Genomic DNA, 19,653 nt, shown 5'->3' on the forward strand with positions numbered 1-19,653 from the left:
GGTTGCAGTTACAGCCTGTCGCCACTAGATGGGTGTTGAGAGCTGCACGTTCTGAGCTCTCTGCGTTTGGGCAAGATGGCAGCGCCCAACTGGTTTGCTGAGGGGGATGGGCAGTTTCTCTCATGCGCCAATCTGGATTCGGATCAGCTATGTTCTCTGGTCTCCCAGGGCCCTGGCTTGATGGGGTCCCCACGCATGGAAGCTTTCCCCCATCAGCGGGTTTCCACTGTACCGGTGCCGGGAGTCCTGAACAATCCCCTGGTGGCGTGGCCCCTCCCCCACGCCTTCCCGCCCCCGCATCAGCCATCCCAGCTTCTAGGGGAGGGAGCGAGGTTCTCTCCTACCCTGTTTCAGCTCCTCCGAGGCTGGCAGCAGCCTGTCCGTCCTCCGTCGTCTTGGTGCTGTAGGTCTCTGACGTTCTGGCATTAGGTTTAGTAGCTGAAATTCAGTTTTTCCAATCCTTTGTTGTAGTTTGGAGGGGAGAGAGTCCTGGGTCAGCTCACCCCTCCATTTTGCTCTGCCTCCAAAAAAAGCTAAACCGTATTTTTCACTAGTAGAGGAGCAGATGTAGATAAAACTGTACTTGACATCTGAAAAGTAGCTATCCTAGAGCCTGGTAAGTTCCTTCTGAAATCACAGTGAGGCCGAGGGCTGTAAACCACCAGTTCTCCACCCAGGGTGCTTCCCACGGGTGTTAATAGATCAGAAGTCAGGGTTGTCAGTTTACCGTAGGGATGTGTAAACAAGCCTTGTTGTGTACTGAGGCAGTGTGGTGTGGAACATCACTACAGACCAAGAGTGGGAAGAGTGGACTCAAGGCCGGGCACTCTCATTTTCTAACAGTGTGGCCTTGATCACTTTAGGAACCTCTTGTACTTGTAAAATGAAGACATCTGCCTACCTTGTCTCACAGCTGGCCATATCAAATGAGTAACATTGATCCTTCTGTGCAGCTTCTGGAGTCTTTGGAAATCTGCTAGCTCCATTCACCAAAGTCTGATGATTCCACACAGGCTGGAAAAAGCATTTGCACGTGTGCTTTTCCTGAGTCCAGGTTGTCAGGTGTATCTTTCTCAGGCTCCTCAGTTTGAAGAAGCTGTTAGAGTGTATCCCAGAGTACCAGATAAGAGGGGAAAGAAAAAGTAACATAGAAAAGGAAGGGAAAAAAGGGTAGGTACTCGCCTCCACCCACTCTCCTGCTCCATTCAGCACTCTGATTTCATTCAACAGTTATTTTCTGCTTGTATACAAAAGCAGAGCCTCTCGTGATAGCGTGCGTGAACAGCGTAAACACTCACTTCAAAATATATTCAGATGTAGTTGGCTACTGCCATCTGACAGAGTCCTAGATCTGTCTCTGGCAGTGCCATCCATTTGTGCCCCATTAATTCATGGTCCTTAGTCATTTCTTCAGGATGAGTCTGAAGTTTATTTTGTTTTATCTATGAAGAAGGGACCCACAGAGCAAATGGATAGCGTAAATAAGTTTGCTGGGAAACGTATTAACCTGCTTGAGAGAATGGGCTGTTTCCAAATGCCTGACTTGGATCTATTTGCATCCTATGCACTAATTATGAGTGATTCTAGTCATTAAATGAGGATTCTACTTGCTAATATTTTATTAGCATTTAATTTGAATTACTCTAATAAAACTCCTTTTCTTTAAAACGTCGTAATTCAATATTGTCACACACATTTTCCTTCTATCAGTATGAATTTGTGGTAAGGTATTATTATAATTACATGCCCCTAAATCCCTTGGATACTGTCTGATACAGTTATATCCTTTAAGCAAGAATTTCAATTTTACCTTGGTTTCTTAAGATAAAAATGTCTTGGGGTGTGGGGGCCCAGCCCTGTGGCCAAGTAGTTAAGTTTGCGCACTCCCCTTCAGTGGCCCAGGGTTTCACAGTTTGGATCCTGGGTGTGGACATGGCACTGCTCATCAGGCTGTGCTGAGGTGGCATCCCACACATGCCACAACTAGAAGGATGTATAACTAGAATATACAACTGTGTACTGGGGGGCTTTGGTGAGAAGAAGGAAAAAAAAAAATAAAGATGGGCAACAGATTTTAGCTCAGGTTCTAATCTTTGGGGAAAAAAATGTCTTGGGTTGGCCCCGTGGCGTAATGGTTAAGTTTGCATGCTCCACTTCGGTGGCCTGGGGTCCACAGGTTCAGATCCCAGACGTGGACCTACACACTGCTCATCAAGCCATGCAGTGGCGGCATCTCATGTATAAGATAAAGGAAGATTGGCAACAGATGTTAATTCAGGGCTAATCTTCCTCAGGAAAAAAAAAAGTCTTGACACTTAAATGGTATTGCTAAGGTTTGGATGCAGGGAAGAGTTGCCTATAAGAAGCCGACTAGAAAGGTAGGTAATTAGTTACTGCCACTATGACTAGATTCTAGTCCAAAATAGAGGCCAATTTCTTCCCCATAAAAGTTGGTTAGATTTCTATAATTGTTTAAGCAAGAATAACTTCTGCACTGTGATTGACCTTTAGTGACCTATAGTGAACAAATAGTTAATGAAGATATGAGTACATACATACATCATTAGGGTTTTCTTTTGTCTTTTGCATAGACTGTCTTTTAATATCCAGTAGTTCATAGTATGATAGGACGTCTGCAAGAGGATTGTACTGAAACCACTACCTGGGTTCATCCCATCCATCCATCTATCTTTCAAATATCTTCAGATATCTTTCAAATATCCTACTGTGGAAGAGACATGCTTAGAGAAGAGACAAAGTCCCTGCCCCCGTGCATGTCATATTTAGTGTACAAGCCACTTAACCTTCGGTAGAGAGATTGATGTACTCTTTAGCCTCTTACTATTCTTAGAGTTGCTATGTGCTTGCTTCAAGTCCTGTCCCGGCCATCGTCCTGTGGTTGTTACTTTGTGCCTGCTTGGACCACTAGTTAGAACAAGTCGGATACTGTGGGCATAACTGATCCCTGCTTCTGGTTCGTTTCTCACATTTTTTACTTTGCGCTATGATTGTGTAACATCTAGGACTCGCCAGTACTGGGATTGACAGTTCTAAGTAAATAAAGTAGCTTTGTACTAAAGGTAATAGCTAATATTTTTGAGCATTTGCTTTATTTATGCCAGACACTCTTCTAGGAACATTTTATGTTCTCTCGTTTAATCCTCATAGTATCCATGAAGTGAGTGCTATTATTATTCCCATTTTACACACACACAAATTCATACAAGACAATTTCACAAAGGCAAGCTCTTGCTTTTTTTCATAGTAAGGCCATTTGAGCATCCCATTTTTTTCAGATTGTTCCCATATGTTTTCTCACTTGATCTGACACATCCATCCCCATTTGTTTACATGGGAGAAGTGAGGCAAATGAGGGATGAGTCAGTGCTTTCGATAGCTCTTCAAGTTAAGGGCTGTATAGTACTTGAATCCAGGGCCTCTCAATCCTGTTCAAGACTCTTTCTCCAGAAACTCACTGCCTTCTTTCTGCTCATCTGACTGGTAGATCGCTACTCAGTCATAATGGGAGATTTGGAATCTTGGTGACTTGAAGTGGTTATTGGAAGAGCATTATAATGTAGCATGTTTTGTATCCACTCCATTTAGTCTAGGATCTAGTGTATTCCAAATAAGCACCAACGGCCAACTTTTTTCCTGCTCCTTTGTTGGATTAATATCTGGAATCTGCCCGTAACAGCGCTAGAGTAAAAAAGCCAGTTCTCTGACCAAAGAATCAGTACTAATTGGGAAATAAATCACGTAGCTTGCTATAGCTATAAGGGAAAAACTCCCACAAATTTATCTGTCATTTTGATTTATTCTTTTATCCTTTACAGTACACTTTCAGGGTCTCAAAGAAGCTCCTCTGTCTGTGAAGGGGCTTGAAGAAGCATCTTGTTTTACATCTGATGAAAATGGAGGGAGCACTTCTTTTGACAGGAAACTTCACTTCTTGTTACTGAAAACCGTCACAACAGTCATTATGTCTGGCTTCCAGAGATTTCCTGGAGTTAGGAGAACAATAGATAGTTAAAATGGCAATATTGAGAGCATTCGGTGGTTTTATAATGAGTACCTAGGGAAATTTTTTCTCTTGAGTTTGTAAGAATAAAGTAGGAATATTTGGGAGGTTGGGAAAAATGTAGAAATGAACTTTAATGCTTTATTTTTAAAAATGTTCTTTCTAACCTTTGGAAGTAAAAAATTAATTTTATACCATGGTTCCCATTATCTTGTTACTGAGTTGACGATGACTAAGGGAAACTTCCTTTCTTCTGTGCCTATCTGCATTGTAAGTAATCCCCCAAAAAGGTGCATTTATATCTTTGTGTCTTTTTTGATTAAATGTCATTCAGAATTCTTGAATCTGTTTATTGCTTCTTAACTTTTATATTCGTACAGGGCTTCTGAGGCTTATGATTTTGACTTTAGCAGCAGGAGTTATTTCTCTTCTTTCACCTCCAAAAACAAAAAAGACTCAAGCGTTAGAAAGAGATGTTTATTTTGACTTATTTTTTGTGTGTTTTCACAATTTCTTATCTTAAGGTGCATAGCTCCAATATGATTTCTTAATTTCTAATAAAGTTTTGATATATTTACCATGTCCAACACATTAAAAGTACAAGCTTTGTAAACAATTTATGGGACCTGTGGCTTCCACTTCTGCAGTTTCCCACTAACACAAGGGCTGTGGATGGTTTTAGAGACTCCTCTATTAGTTACATGGTATACCTGAATACTAAAGATGACCTGCTGGCTTTATTTTTATTGAAAAACTAATAATATGAAAGCAATTACGAACTATTAACATGTTTTTATAGTATGAGTAAAACTCAATTTGTTTTAGAATTACTCAACATTCTAAAAAGCTATACAGTGAAAATAAATCTTCCTCCCTTTTCTGCTTCCTAAATATCATTCTTTAAAAGTAAACACTATTATGTTTCTGCAGATTCTTCCAGAGATGACCTAATGTTCTGTTTATCTATACACACACACACACACACAAACATATACATACAGATACACATATGCATGCATAAATCCACATAACTCACAGCTGTACTTATATATGTATATATTGGAACGTACATGGATTCTGGTGTGCAATATACTTTTCTTAGCAATATACCTAGGATATCTGCCCACATCGGTACGTATGGATCTACCTCATTTTAGTGGTTATGTAGTATTCCATTGTGTTGGCAGGCCATCATTTAATTTGTATTTATTTGGGTTGTTTCTGGATTTATCTTGTGGAAAATGTTGCAGTGAACATCCTTAGATGTATCTTTTTACATGTTTTTGCAAATATATTTGTGGGATGCATTCAAAGCAGGGGAATTATTAGTGAAAGTGAGTTTTTAATGTCATTAAATAATGCCAAATTTTCTTCCAAAATTACTGCACCAATTTATACTTTCACCAACAGTGTGTAAGCGTCGTTTCTTCACATCTTTGTCAGCATTGAATATGACAGAAATTTTAGTTTGCACATATGAAAGATGAAAATAGTATCTTATTTTAGTTGACATTTTTAATTACTCCTGTGTCTGTGGTTCATTTCAGCAAGTGATTGCCGAGCACTTACTAGGTGTCATCATTGAAAAAGGAGCTGGGGATCAAAAATTGTCCTTGTCAGGTCATGGAAGTGAATGAGCAGCCTCTTTTTAGAAGAAATCCAAAGGCTGCAAGCATAGGAAAGTGAGTCTTGCTCTCTGCCAACAGGAGGTTGTCTCATGAAGGATAGACAGTGTCTACCAGTGTCGCCTTTCAGTTCTATTCCTGGCGTTGATTGTCACTCCCCTTCTGCATCAGTGACTTTGCTTCCCTTGTGGAAGGCAGTAGCTTTTGTTTTTCTCCAGGGTCTGGCTTGATTATTTCATCTGTCGCTTTCAGGAGCTAGCATCCACTGTTGGCCTCTGTTCTGAAAGGGCACCGGGCAAGCGTGGAATCCTATCAGCAGAACAGCCCAAGGACTGGAGAACTTCGGTTTATTATTGTTTAAGCTTCTCCACCTTGATGGGTTTTCAGAGAAAGTATTTCATTTTAGGGCACGCATGTTATGTTATAGACGATTTGAGTATTTCTTTAGAATTCACTGAGGGCGAAAAATGTGGATAGCAGCATGAGTCATTTCAGACCATGTTGGTTCCTAATACCAAAATCACACAAATGGGTAAACCACAACCCGTAAGTTAAAATATTTGGTTGCTAGTCTGTTAAATAACTAAATAAATCAAGTGGAGGGTTTTAAGTACATGACATAATGGATGGATAAACCTGGTTTTCTGAATAGAAGTAAATATACTGATAATTCGACTCTTCTTATAGCTGAAGATGAGAGGGATCTGCCTGAGGATCTCTAAGAACTGAAATTTCCCTGCTGTTAGTCCAGAGTGAATCCTTAGAGCTGTCCACTTTCGGGACATTGCCTTGAGCCTGTGGACATTTTTTTTTGGAGCAAAAGGAGGCTCCAGTTTGCTCAGTAGCTGTGTGTGCTCCAGGCTAGTGCTCAGGGAGGCTAACTTGGCAGCTGCCCTTTCCACAGCCAGTGAGCCAGCCCCTAAGAGTGTTTTAAAAGATAAAGAGAAAAAAGCTAAGCCCCTTTGGAGGGGCTGGAACAGACCAGTAGTTGCTAGGCAAGTTAAAGTAATTCAGTGTCCTTGCCAAACGTCTGCCATGCAAATAGGGGACTTTCAGGGAAGGGGAGTGAGATGGTGGTGCATGTTGGTTGCCATAGGAATGTTTCCCTAATTGGAACAAGACCACAGAGTGGAGAGAGCAAGGCGGCTGCATCTTTGGTTCTCTCTGCTTGGGAATGGGAGCCCCGAGTGGGCAGTGGGACGGAGATAAGCCATGGGGAGGAAGGAGCGAAACCCTAGGTTCTCTAGGCATAAGGGTTTGCTGAAGGTTTAAGGACAGCGCATCCTCTGAAATGAGGAAGCCCCAGCAGGTGAGACCCTACGTGCCCTGTGAAACTGATGCTTTCTGAAGCTAAAAACAGGGAGAAGAAAGGGTAGATTAACTCAAGAAAATTACACGATGAACCCTTATGCCATTCTAAAGACCTGAGACTTGTTGGAGAAATTACACTCCAGAATGAAGTCAGGGAGAATTCCAATTAGATTCTGGCATAAGCCCAGGCTTAAATTAGATGAAGATTTAAAATTCTGAAATTTAGTGGGAAAAGATGCTTAATTTGAAGATAGATATTTTATTTGTGTAAATATTATGCTAGATTATGTCATTATTTTAATTCATAAAACAGATAATGATTAAAGAATTATTAATGAATTATGCTGCTATATTTATCGAGTTCTGTTTTATAGGGAAAAAAGCACAATTGACTAAGTTTTCTGCTGCCAGTATCAAAGGTTAAAGAATGTCTCTGAGAAGGGCTCACTGCCCCATTAATAAGTACCTTATGCATCTGGTGGCAGCTTCCAGAATGATAGCTCAGGGCCCAAGCAGAAATAAGCAGCTTTTAACAACTGTTGAGCCTTGAATGTGCTACCTAACTTGTCTATGATTAATTGATCACCCAGTTCTTAAAATGGAGCGTCTCTGGAATGCTCTGAGCATGGTTGCTGCTGTCATTGAATACAGTTTCTGCAGCTGATGTGAGATCCCAAGGTGCCTATGATGAAATGACAACTTAGTTTGTCTGTCAGTAGTGATTAGGTCAAAGGTTTTCTATGTTTTAGGTTACAATCTTAGAGGAACTTTCTTTAACTGGTAAAGTTTTATGTGTACATGAAGTATATATATGTATTTGTTATCATTTGCCATAAATTTGATTCAGTTCAGAGGGTATTTAAAATAGTTTCTTCTTTAAAATATATATGTATATATATTGGGATTATATGTAATTGTCTGTTTACCTTTTATGTAGTTTCTTTTTTTGGGTCATGTAAAAGAAGGCTAACAGAATGTGAGGGCCAGCCTGTGGCATAGTGGTTAAGTTCGGCACGCTCCACTTTGGTGGCCAGGTTCGAATCCCTGCTGTGGACCTATACCACTTGTCAGCCATACTTTGGTGGTGACCCACATATAAAGTGGAGGAAGATTGGCGGAGATGTTAGCTCAGGGCTAATCTTCCTCGGGAGGAAAAAACAAACCCAATGTGATGATATTCTCAAATATTTGAATTCTAGTCGTGCATAAATACGAAGAATGCCACAGGACCTGATTAGGGGTCACTGTGTTCTGTTTCAGGACTCATTCACTTGGTCAGTTTCTTTGGTCTGAAACTTCAGTGTCATTTTACTTTAGAATTGATCAGATGCTGATTGATTGACACAAATTCAATAATCTGAGGCAAATTTGTAAACCCAATGCCAAGTCTTAATTTACTGGGAGAGTGTAATAAGAAAGACTATCTTTGGGCTCCTCAGATGGTTTAACCTTCCCTAGTATGATTTGGACAAAGGAACTAAAATATAAACTGGCTATAATGTTCTAAAAAAAAAAAAAAGACATTATTCTTATCTAGACCCTCTAGAATCTAGAGCAGCATGGTCCAATAAAAATATAATGTGAACCTCAAACGTGAGTCTTATATGTAATTTTAAATTTTCTAGTAGCCACGTAAAGTAAAAGGCGATAGGTGAAAATTTTAGTATATTTTATTTAATCCAATATATCCAAAAACTACCATTTTAACAGTAATTAATATAGCTAGTTATCAATGAGATAGTTTACCTTCTTTCTTTTTCATATTAAGTCCTGAAATCCAGTGTGCATTTTACACTTACAGCACATCTCAATTTGAACACTAAATTTTCACAGAAAACACACCTGTATTTAGGTTAAAATTTATATTTGAAAAAGTGGATTCACATACCCAAGTTGTTCCAAACATGCATATCACTTTTCCAATAACTGAGTGAGTGTCTATTTATAAATTTAACATTTACTTTAAAGTTAAATAAAATTTAAAATTAAATACAATTCAGTTTCTCAGTCACACTAGCCACATGTGAAGCACTCAGTAACCACATATGGCTGGCAGTGGCCACTGTAGGGAAGGAGAACAAGTCCTCTATCCCCAGGTCCTTCTGGCTGGTGTAAGAATCAAATTGAAATGAGACAGAATAACAGGAGAAAATCAAACAAAGTTGAATAACATGTATACCTGGGAGAAACCCAGGAAAACTGAGTAGCTCACCAGAATGGCTGGAGCCACCACCTTAAATACTATCTTCAGCTAAAGACAAAGGAGGACGTTGTGGGTAGTGGTTTGGGATGGCAGAGGGGAGGAAGACAATTTACATGGAGATGGAAATGCAAATATTTGTTAAACGAGTTTTTGCTGAGCCATATATAGGCAATGGGACCCAAGAGACGGAACTTTGATAAAAATTGGCTTGCTGGTTCCTTTCTATCACACCTATTTTACATTATGCTACAGTTATCTTATGGTATTAGCTCCTTCCTGGAACAGGCCTTCTATCTTAAATTTTTTTAGGCAGTTAGGGGGAAGGTCAAAGTTTCTTTTGGAGTCTTTTGTTCTTAAAAATAATAAAACCAAAGAGAAACATTTGGGGTGGCAAATTTTGATCCCCTACACTACCATATTAGACAGCATAGAAAGGACTGCTTTTCCCCAGCTTCCTTTCTTCATTCCCACATACTTCTTAGATTGGGAGACCTGTGTGAGGAATCTAATGGAGAGAGAATCTCACTTTATAGGCATGGAACCTCAGACAGAGAGTTGATGTTTTTAAAAGGAAATTTCCATTCAAGCTGTATTAGAACCTGCCTGGCAAGGAGTTATCTATGTGGTTGATGGTACTATCTCCACCCTTGATCCCAAACGCACCCCTCATTGTCTTTCCAATAGATAAAAATGTGCCAACATTGATAATTTGCCTCCCTCGGGTTCCTCTGGTCCTATACTCCATGCTGTCTCATTTCCATTACATCAGTGCATTTCCTGGTTATAGGCTCCCCCTTTATCTTTCTCATTGTTTCAATTTCCACATTTGGCTCTAATTTCTGTTTTAATTTCATGAAGGATTCACATGTTCAAATTCCAGTTTTGTTCTTAATTAAAGTTATCTATATCAAGGTCAATGTGGTTGATTTATGTTAATTTGAATAAGAAAATTTTCCTCCTTTGCCCCTTGCTCTGGATTTCTAGAGTGAAACCTCAATCTCCTCTTTACCTGTGAAATTATCTTCTTTGAGTAAATCAAGGTTTTTCAATATAGTCACCTGTGGTCAGAACTGTTAACCTTAAAAGAACCTCTCTTTTCCCTAGACAGGAGAAATTAAGAAATAATTAGATAAGTAGTGAGTTGGAAAGTAAAGACTCCCCTTAACCTTTCCAGAATTTTTTGCCCTGCTCCTTGCTTAGATCTGAAACTTGTTTAGCACATAGTATAATAGTGACCCTATCACTTGGAGGTTATAAAGCACATAAGTTCATGAGTTCCTGTTGGGTACCTGCCACTTTCTGGGGACATCCCCGATGACAGTGTTGAAATTCACCCTCCATGTTCTGGAATATATAAAGGGAAAAGCACTTACAGAGGCTCTCTGGGTCTAGAGAATGGTGTGTTATCCTAAGGATGGGCTCTTGTCCAAGACAGTAACAAGTCCTGCCTTGGCAAGAAAGCTGGTTTGGAAATTAGGAAATATTTGACCTGTTGAGTCATTTTAAACTAATCTGAATAGGAATGCATATTGTGCCTCTTCCTCATTACCATCAGAATCAAGTCATTTTAAAGCCCTCTAGGGCTTTGTGGAATGAATATCAGTGACAGCTGGAAAACCTTGGATGCCAATCCCAGTCTATCAGCTGTGAGGGGTGTTTAGGGGGGCAGAATTTGCTACCTGAAAATGTGTCTCTTTGACTTGGTTATTTTTTTAGAACAAAAGACTCAGAAAGAAACTTTGATCTTCCCTCTAACTGCCTAAAAGAATTTTTTTTTTAAAGATTTTATTTTTTCCTTTTTCTCCCCAAAGCGCCCCAGTACATAGTTGTATATTTCTCATTGTGGGTTCTTCTAGTTGTGGTATGTGGGACGCTGCCTCAGCGTGGTTTGATGAGCAGTGCCATGTCCGCGCCCAGGATTCGAACCAACGAAACACTGGGCTGCCTGCAGCGGAGCGCGCGAACTTAACCACTCAGCCACGGGGCCAGCCCCTGCCTAAAAGAATTTAGGATAGAAGGCCTGTTCCAGGAAGGAGCTAATACCGTAGATAACTATAGTATAATATGAACTAGATGAAGTAAACAAGGAGGGACCTAGCAAGGCCCATTTTATCGAAGTCCTCTCCTTGTCTCATTGTCTCTGCAGGGCATGACAAACATTTGTTTACCAAACATTTGCTTTTCCGTCTTCATGTGAATGCCTTCCTTTCCTTTGAATTCCAAAACCACTACCCCCAACATCTTCCTTTGTCTTTAGCTGAAGATGGTATTTAAGATGGTGGCTTCAGCCATTTTGGTGAGTTATTCAGTTTTCCTGGGTTTCTCCCATGTAAACTTTATGTTATTAAACTTGTTTGATTTTCTCCTGTTATTCTGTCTCATGTCAATTTAATTCTTAGACCAGCCAGAAGAACCTAGAAGGGTCGAGGAATATTTCTTCCTCCCCTACAGATGTGACATCAGGAAAACCATTGAATTGTTCTGGACCTTACTTCTCACCTGCCAAGTGAGAGCATTAGACTGTGTGGTCTCCAGGCCCATCTCAGTCATTGTGTGTCTTGATCGGCTAGTCTAATCCCACAGCTTCTTGGATGAAGAATTGAAGGCCTGCAAAATCATTTCCTGAGGTCACATAAGCAAGTGGAAGGCAGGTCTCTGGTTCTCACAGTTCTGTGCTTAGTCCACCCCAAGGAGCATCATCATGCACTTAGAGGCTGAGCTTGAACCAAATGAAGACACCCAAAAGGATGACTGGTTCTCTGTTGTCCCCATAATGTCATTCATTTTGTCTGCTCATATTTTGAGGTTACTGAGCAGAAGCTCTAAAACTCCTGTGTCACCTGGTTTTTGCCTCTTTCATATAACTGGTCAGTAATTCAGCTCAGACGTCTCTATGACATAAAGTTCCACAGTGACCTCTAAATGGAAGAAAAATGTATCAGTTCTTTGCTACTGAAGATTCATGATAACAAAAAAAAACAATAGCTGGAATGCAGAGTTAAATTTGTTCAAGTATTTACCATTTAAGTAACAACTTCAATGGACAAAGCAAAGTAGAACAGAGGGTGCCAGTGAGCTGCCCTAGTTGGAGTTCCCATTGTGTGCTGGAGGCCCACTTCCAGGTGTTGGAGCAGCATCACAGGTAGGAAGCTGAGCCTTTCTTTTCTCAGGGGCCTTCACACTCCTTTAGCCTGTCATTCAGTTAAAAAGCAGGGGTTCCAAGGAAAGGAAACTTGTTGGTTACCTATTCTGTAACCAGACATGCCAAGTATTTTATATATATCGGCTCATTTAATTCTATAACTGCCCTGCAAGATAGATATTTCCATTTTACAGATCAATGAAAGTGTTCAGCAAAGTTATATAGCTTGCCTAGGGTCACACAGTAAGTGAATATGGATTTTATTTGGCTCTAAAATCTGATGACTTTCTATTAATTCCATAATGTCTAAGAGCAGTTGACAATATGTTGACCTCAGTGATTTCATTTTGGTTCCACTGAATGTGAGAAGGACACCTGATACCCCACTGTGGATACCAAGATAAATGGACCAAAATGAAAGGCAGTTACTATATGGAGTGACTTTCATCTATAAGCAAATGTTGTTAGTCTGCCTCTCAGAGATCCTTTGAAAATATTAAAAGCAAAAATATTAAAGAATTTTTCTTGCTAATAATAGGTTTATAAACCCACTCACTAATCGGCATCATTGATCAATGGCAAAAAGTATAATGAATCCTGAATCACATTTAGCTTTCGGCTATGGTGCTTGCTGCTTTTGGGGTGAATTACAAAGCTATCATTTTGGTTTTTAAGAAACTGTGTTGTTTGGACTGGTGGTTCTCAGTCTTTTATTCTTTGGGCACATGAGGGGATGGCGTTTGCATTCAATGTTCTTCCCATAGATATGACAACTGTTCTAGTTAACGAATACTGCACAGCAAACTTAGTGTCTTAAAGCAACAACCATATTTATTTTGCTCACAAATCTGCAATCTAGGCAGGGCTCAGTGGGGACAGTTCATCTCGGCTCCATTCGGCATCAGCTGGGTTGACTTGGAGGCTGGGGGCTGTAACCATGTGAAGCTCTGTCACTCACATATCTGGAACCTGGGCTGGGAGGAGTAGAACAGCTGGGCTCCTCTGGCATCTCAATTTCATTGTGGTCTCTCCAGCATGACAGCTTCAGGGTAGCCAGACTTCTGTGCCAGCTCATTGCTCTCAAAGCACATGACCCAAGAGAGAGAAAGTCAGGCGGAAACCTTATCTTTTATGACCCACCCTAGGAAATCACACAGCATCCCTACCCTGCATTCTGTTCACTGAAGCAGTGACAAAGGCCGCTCAGGCTCAATGGGAGTGGAAATAGATTCCATCTCTTGAAAGGGAAGTGGAAAGTTTCTGGAAGAGCATGTGGGACTGGAAATACTGCAGTGGCCATTTTTGGAAAATACAATCTGTTACATAGATGAGTTAGGCTACGGATTATATGCTGCTGCCCAAGCCAGATATATCTCTGGGCATTTCTCTCCCACCCAAGGGAGCATATTGGCTTGCAAGTGAAATATAATTTATTCCCCTATGATTTAACCCATCATAATTTACACTTCTCAAAAAAGTAAATCATCTGCAAAATTTTGGCACTCTATCTACTGTTAGAAACAAATTACTTGTAAAACACTAGTGGATCCGGCTAATGAGGTGGATAGTTGGGACTCTCCCTAACTTTTCCATCATATTTGGGCTGATACATGTTTAATGTTCCTGAATTGTCATCATATTGCTGCTTTTCTACCTTGCGTGCAGAGGTAAATAGCCGAATATTTATGTGAACAGCTTTGCATAGAAACCTTTCCATTTAAAACTAAAAAGTGAAGACAATTGCACTTAAAATTGAATGTTTCCTGAAGGGGTTTGTTTTAGCATTTTACAGCACCTGCTGCCTCCTCTTTTGGAGATGAAATGATTATTCAAGACACATTTCTCAAAGTTTACCAAATTAGTATCTTCTCTGGAGCTCTAATTGTAAAATGTGGGAATCCCGTGTCGTGGCACACAAAGACTTTACTTTTTGCATTAATAGAGCTAAATTTGTTCTAGACCTTTTTTACAACTGTAAAATATTTCATCCATATAAAAGAGAATGTGAAATTTATAGGTACAGTAAAGAACTAAACACATGAATAATCGTGTGTGCACCGTCCAAGTTGAGTGCATCATCACCTTCTGTACTGGCTAGAGGTCAAACCGTCCTGACTTCTGTGGTAACATCCCTTCCTTCCCTTTATAGTGTTACCATCTCATAGTAAAATCCTTCCTTCGTTTAGATCTTTGTACAGTGCTTTTCACTTCAGTTGAAAACGTTTTATATAAAAGGCTTGTGCATCTTTTGTTATTTATTCCTGGATATTTTATATTTTTGTTGCTGTGGTTAATGATGTTATTCTAACCGATTATTGCTGAATATAAACATGCATTTGATTTCTACATATTGATTTTGTAAAAATAAAATTTGTTAAATCTTACTAATTATAATTTATCTTTAGATTCTTTGGGGATTTCAACATAAACGTTGTAAATAACCAGTTTTGTAGCTTTTTAAAAAATGTTTTCTGTTTCTTTTTCCCCTATCTTCTTGCCATCTTTTGAGTTGATAATTCTTTTTTCTCATTCCAGTTTTTTCCCCCGTTTCTGTGAAGGTTCTGTGCCTCCTTTCTATTCCCTTAGTAGCCATTCTTGCTACCTTATTGGGCATACTTCAAAAAGTTTCTGGTTAATGAGTATGTTACCACTCATGCTCCAAAATTCAAAGACTTACCTTTCCTCAACTTTCCTATTTTTCCTCCACAATTTATACATTTTTCTTACAGTTTTAAATAATATTTGCTTAATTTTACCCACGTGTTTACCAATATCTTCCTGCATTGTTACTTTCTCCTGAGGTTTCTATTTGCAGTCATTTTCCTTTTTTCTGAAGTATGTCCTTTCGAATTTCTTTTAGTGAGTCATTTTTCAGTGGCAGACTCCAGTACTATGTATCAGTGATTCAGAGATGAATAAGACACACTCCCGTAGACTGTATGAGTGCATTGTAAACCAAGTGCAAAATTAGAGCTCGGGACAAAGAGTTGAGAGCACTGAGGGGAGACTCAGTGTAGGGGTGTGGAGGGGCATCTCAGGAAAGACTGGACACATGTGAGATGTGATGCTACAGAGGCTGTGAGTGTGTTCATGGAACATTCATCAGCTCAGCAGGCTGGAGCTTAGGCGCGGGCTGGTGCCAGATGGAGCTGGAGAGGTTAGCTAGCTAGCTAGTGGGTTGTGAAGAGCCCTAAATGACAAACTGAAGGCAACAGAGTTGGGGGAGGTTTTAAGCAGGGAGTGACAGGATTAGGTGCGTTATTTACGAGTAAAATGTGTGATGCATGGAGGACCACAACAGTCACCTGGGAGGAGACTGAGTAAACCAAGGCAAAGCAAAGGCAATGAAGAGAGGAGATGCAATTTTGAAAGACGTTGACAAGGTAAGATCTTAATCGCAGATTTAAAGCAGAGAGGATTGGAGGATGAACTCCAAGGACTCTAATTTAGAACACTGGCAAGATTAAGAGCCCGGGAGGGGGGCGTGCATGATGGGAAGGGCGGGGAAGATGCCACTGGAGAGAGAGAATGAATTTAGTTTATAACATAAACTATTTGACATGTTTTCAGAACAAATGGTGGGTTGGTTTTAAAAGAATCAACATTTGAGGTGTTAGGGATATCTCTGTGCTGAGAACTTGGCAACATTTTCTGATTCTATCTGGTTGTTCTGGTCCTTCTGTTTTCCTTCTTTCACTTTCCGAGTTAGAATATAGATCTCTGCTTCAGGATGCAAAGGGTCAATTTTCAGCAATAACTAAAATATAATTAATAGTTGGATTTCAGTTAAATTTTAGACCAGAAATTTGAAATGTAGAACTGCCTTCACTGCTCTTTGCAAAATTATTGCTACTGAGCAGTGGTTGCTCTTGGCTGGTGGGACCTCTTGTTTTGGGTCTGTTTTTGTCTTAGCATTTATTGTTCACGGGCTGGCAGATGTGACCCAGAGTGTCTAAGAGCATCCGGTAAGAGAGGAGAGAAAGGAGAAAAGGAAGACCGGCAGAGCAAAGGAAGAGGGGAGGGAAAAAAATCCTCCATTTAATTAAAAAAGTATTTGCAGGGCTTATGCCTCCTACCTGCTGTTTTTAGCCAGCAAGATCAGATTCTCCCCTGGAGACAGCCGCCTGGCCTGTGAGCCCAGACAAGGCCTTTCTTTTCGATGCGTGAGTCATCATGGTGATTCAGTGACTGTTCTTCACTCACATGTAATCATTGCAGTGGGCACTGCTGAGAGTTGAGAGGAGCGTCTCCCGGCCAGGGTGTGAAGTAGCCTTGACAGCAGGTGCGGTGTGTCAGCCTGAAATGTGAGCAGCTCCTTGCCTTCTACCTGGTGCCCGTGGAGTGCCCTGGACTCAGGCATGCAGAGGATCCCATCACATCCAGGCCTTTCTTGACAGAGGAGGGAGCTGGCCAGGTAGTTTGTGGGGAGGGTGGGGCCGGGGGGGGTGTCGGGGATCACGTACCCTAAAATGTTCTATTTAGGGAGCTGTACTCTATCTGGCAACATCGTGATCTGAAATAACTCCTAGCCTTTTTATGTTGTTGGTGGCTGACCTATGGAATCCTGCTGTGTGGATCATGCTACTGTTAAGATCTCTGATCTTGTAGAAGCGTCTCAGGGAAAAGTGTGAAGTAAAAGTTAATTATTTCGTGCTGGCCAAAAAAGGATTTGAGTTGTTAAATTACAGAGTGAGTCCTATAATATTTGTTGTTGTCAGAAATTACAATTAGGACAAGAAGATGTATTCCAGTATCTGCATAGAGACAAGTTTATTATTGTTAACACCTGCCTCTGGACAGCATTGTAAGGCAGAAAGTGAGGGGCAGTTGGTGACATGTGTAAACGCATATAAACAATGCTGGGTGTTTTACTTAAATTATCTCGATTAAAAATTATTTAATCGATTGTGCAGTTAAGGAAACTCAGAAAAGCTCAGAAACGAAGGAAACTGTCCAAGGTCACTGAGCAGGTACATGGTGGCTACAGTTCAAACCCAGGTATAATTGGTGACAAAATCCATACCACACTGCCTCAGACGTGTTTCAGTATTTGTTTTTTCCCATTTGAGAGAACAGACGTGGTTTCTGTGATGAATTGGTCTCACCCAGGTGTTTTCCCTTGATAGAGACATCATCCTTCTAAGCCTGCCCCAGGTTTGAGCCTTGTATCCCAAGATGCTGTCTTCAAGTTAAAAAAGAAGGAAAAAACTGAAGAAGGGGTTCACTCCACTGAGTGAGTAGGACAACAAGCCAGCCCTACTGCATTCTTTGCTTTGTACTCTTTGTTGAATACTTGTTAGGCTAAAATATTCAAATTTCTGGCTGTCCTTATCACAAGGACAGATTACACAAGGTTCTGAGCAGCAAGATGTCAGCTGTATAAATACTGAGATTTGTTCCTTATTTTTCCTAGTGATTTAAAACTGACTGAATGCCAAGGATGAGCCAAATGTCAAGCCAACAAGAAAGACAGGAACAGATAAAGGTTGTCTTGGGAGCCGGTTTCCTTGGCACCAACCTGAAATAACTTCTTGCATTCCACCAAGCTTGGGGAAAACAGTCTGTAATTCGTATGGAGTGTTCTGCTGTCTCCCAGAGAGCTTATAATCACTTGCGTGAACAGCAGTATTTATAATAAGAGGGCTTGAGGACATGCATGGATAGCCTTTTATTATAGAAAGGAGCTGTGTTGTAAAAACAAAAATGTTAATACTTAGAAGTTTTGGATGTCAGTTGGAACTGAAGCTTATATCTGTGTCCTGGCCACTTTCCCTGGGAATGATAGGTACTTAACCAAAAGAGTATCTTTAACATAGCTTGTCACCCACAAAATGTGTAAAATGAAAAACTAGAACCAGAAGTCTGGAGTTATGAAAAAGTAGAGCAGAATGTAAGAGGATCAGTTAAGAGCAATGACCATAGGTGGCCTTTCATGGGACAGGTGTGATCCACTCTCCAGTGTAGAGTTTATCACCTTTACGAGCACCCACAAGGAGTGACTTCCTGAAAAGCCCGTAGTATTCTCTCTTCCTTCAAAAGAATTCTCAGGGGAATAAGGAGTAAAACAAAGAGAAGGAAGACTAAATGTAGAACAAAGATAGATTGAGGAAGATCTTTATGTATATCTGGTACAGGCAATCCAAACTTAACCAATTTGCAGGTAAATGAATTCTGGCAAAGCCCCTTAGAAATCCGTGTTCTTAAACTGCTCAGAGACCTTGGTTTTCCCATCTGTGTAATAAAGGAGATAACATAGGTGGTCTGTAATGTGTGATTTGTGACCGTAGTGGGTAGAGATAAATGAGTTGAGTTATCATTTGATGTGCTAGACATGCAATGACTAAGGGAAAATCCATCCAAGGACAAGTAGCAAGTAGCTCATTAGAGCCTGGTCTGGTCTTTCCTGTGCGTGCACAGATTCCAGACCACCAGAGATAAGGGAGATCTTAGCCAGCCTCTCTGGTTCTTTCTTTTGTTTTTTTTTTTAAAGATTGGCACCTGGGCTAAGAACTGTTGCCAGTCTTTTTTTTTTTTTTTTTTTTCTGCTTTATCTCCCCAACCCCGCCCCCGTGCATAGTTGTATAGCCTCGGCCACAGAGCCAGCCCCTCTCTGGTTATTTCTTTCCTTGGATCTCCCTATTAAATTTCTGGCTGGTCTCCCATTTTGTTCTTGTCCCAAACAGTATCCAGACCTCAGGCTACCCGTAACGTTAGCCTTTCCTGATGGTTTGCCACTGAGATCGTTGTTGTTTCTGTTGGTGCCCCAGGCAGGAACTTTTTATGCTCTGCTCCAAATAAAGTCGGCCCCCTGCAGCAGGGCAGTAGAACTGCCAATTCCCACAGCCTTCCCCATCTGCTGGGGCTGCAGTAGAACTTTCCAGGTAATGGAGCTGAGATGGGTGGGAGCAAGGGATAGGTGTGGCCCTTGGCTAAAATGCCACGGACTCCCGCTGTTCTTCCTAAGATGCAGTAGGTTTTCTGGAATAAATCATTCTCAATTTGTTATATGCCTTTGATCAATATCCAGAATCTTTAAATGGTTGTTTTCAACAAATTTGTACAGGTTTATCATTGCTTTTGGGGGAAAAGATTTGCTGAGCTCCTCACTCAGTCATTCCAGAAATCCCATCTCTTCTTCATGTATTTATAAAATTTTCTTCAAAACGTATTTTACAATTCTCTGATTTCAAGTTAGTGCATGGACATGATAGTTGTAAACATCTGCGTCCCTTCAGTTATCTCCTGTGCTCCTTGCAGGCGCAGCTTACCATGACTTGGCTCTAAATCATGCTGATTTAATGCAAGCACTCAGCTATGTATATTCCCTCAGGATCTGTTGGTGACTTGGAAG

At 40.5% G+C, this 19,653-nt stretch overlaps 1 protein-coding gene across 16 annotated transcripts in view; it reads left to right on the forward strand.

The window, feature by feature from the left end:
• Positions 1–19,653, forward strand: part of TMEM108 (transmembrane protein 108) — a 335,504-nt gene that overhangs the window by 99,040 nt on the left and 216,811 nt on the right. For 4 of the 16 annotated variants that reach the window (XM_070493256.1, XM_070493254.1, XM_070493255.1 and 1 more), the window contains exons 1-2: positions 16,502–16,716; positions 17,429–17,535. The exons of 6 other annotated variants lie outside the window; for them this stretch is intronic. The gene's annotated coding sequence lies outside the window, so the exon portion shown is untranslated. Of the gene's footprint in view, positions 1–15,232; positions 15,686–16,470; positions 16,717–17,428; positions 17,536–19,653 lie in introns of those variants that run through there. 6 more of the 16 variants (XM_070493258.1, XM_044754422.2, XM_070493257.1 and 3 more) reach the window with 4 other exon arrangements.

Source organism: Equus asinus, chromosome 21, assembly GCF_041296235.1.
Source record: "Equus asinus isolate D_3611 breed Donkey chromosome 21, EquAss-T2T_v2, whole genome shotgun sequence".
NCBI lineage: Eukaryota > Metazoa > Chordata > Mammalia > Perissodactyla > Equidae > Equus > Equus asinus.